A 1,661-nucleotide genomic window follows, 5' to 3' on the forward strand; every position below is an offset into this window, starting at 1 on the left:
AATAGATTCTCAAGCTTCCTCAGACCATCTTTTTGCACCACCCTAGGCAGCAAATCCCACACAAAAGAAATTTCAGCTCTTGCTTCTTCTCTTCCTAATTATCAGGCCATCCAATCCTACTTACCAAACAGCCATTGCTACTGCAATGGATGAAACAAGACAGGAAGCTAGCCTTCATACCACAACACATTGATACCAATGGGGAAAAAGGGTATGTGAGGAGGAAGATTAGGAGGCAGTGGATATAGCTTCCATAGCAAATTGCAGGGCATCTATCTGGTAATTACTACAAGAATATATAAGCTGTGCTGTCTTTGGCAGCACATATACTGAAATTGGAATGATACAGGGATTAGCAAGGCCCCTGCATAAGAGTGACATGCATATTAATGAAATGTTCCATATTTTTCTGCTTCTCCCTTTTGTCTCCCCTCAGATTCCTAACTGGTAGCCTTGTCTTCTCTATAGGCCACTTGACCAGTCTGAGTACCCTTTGGGGAACCAAAATTATGGTAATGACAACCCTGGTCGCCCATCCTCCCCAGTGAGAACATCTGCAAATATAGTCCTTTTGTAGTGGGTCCTGGTCCTGGGTACCCTTTTCTATATGAAGGTGGCAGTACACTCACTCCCGAATGATGGTAGCTGAAGCGTACTTCTGTCTATTGCAATCTAGGCAGGTTCTCTAGTGGGGACTCTTGCCATGTTTATCTCAGAGTGTGTTGGTCAGGCCTTCCACTGGAGCCAGGACTTTTATAGACATGTATAGCCCCTAATGACCTCCAGGAGGATTGTTTGGTCCTTAGTAAGGGTGCTCTCCCCTTCCCCATCACCCCCTCTAAGAGTAGAGTAACTTTGGCATGTGCCTTTTTCTCCCAAGTAAACAAACTTGTGTCCCTCTCAAATTCTCAGCCCTCAGGGAGGGGCCAGAGCGTGATATGGGCCCCAGAGCCCCTCAACCTCCTGGGACCCATTTTCTCCAACCAAAAACAACCAAATAAACAAATCACCTCAAGAACAGAGACTTTGGTCCAAAGATGAGAATTCTACTGTTGATTCTGCTAGGGACATTTTCTTTGGTCTCTACTTTCCAGAAGTGAACTTAGTTCAGCAAACATCTCCAGAGACTAGCTGTGTAGACAGTCTTCGACTGGGAGAATATGGAGAAAATGCCAGCTCCTACACTGGGCACATGAAGGCAGCCGACACTCTATACGGTCTCCTCAGGCCCAGGTCTTAAGTCTAGTCATAAATATAGATTTAGAATAAAAGCTATTCTTTCACATATGTAATATATATGTATATATAATGTATATTGTATATAATATATGTATGTGTTTGATAGACATGTATGTACATATGTGTATTTGTATATACATATGTATGTGGTGTGTTTATTGCTTCAAGATTCCGAAATAGCTTAGAAAATGGGGGAACTGAGAATCTACTAATTCAAGTCCAGTATTTTCACTCTATCACACACTACTCCCCTCAATTACCAGGTATGAGTCTGTGAGTATGTGACATTGGGCAAGCCCCTTTCCCTGTATGGGCCTCAATTTCCCCGTTTATTTATTTATTTGTTTGTTTGTTTATTGATTGATTGATTGCTTTTTGGAGGGCAATTGGGGTTGTAACTTGCCCAAGGTTACACGGATAGT

The 1,661-nt window shown here is 42.6% G+C and overlaps 1 non-coding gene across 1 annotated transcript; it reads left to right on the forward strand.

Annotated features, from left to right (window-relative positions):
• The first annotated feature begins 305 nt into the window (after positions 1 to 305).
• Positions 306 to 409, forward strand: LOC138169670 (U6 spliceosomal RNA). Its single transcript, XR_011170424.1, has one exon. It is a non-coding gene; the product is annotated as a U6 spliceosomal RNA (small nuclear RNA).
• The last annotated feature ends 1,252 nt before the right edge of the window (positions 410 to 1,661 follow it).

This window comes from Petaurus breviceps, unplaced genomic scaffold (genome assembly GCF_028583685.1).
Source record: "Petaurus breviceps papuanus isolate PSGF00001 unplaced genomic scaffold, PetGlider_PUasm1.0 37, whole genome shotgun sequence".
NCBI lineage: Eukaryota > Metazoa > Chordata > Mammalia > Diprotodontia > Petauridae > Petaurus > Petaurus breviceps.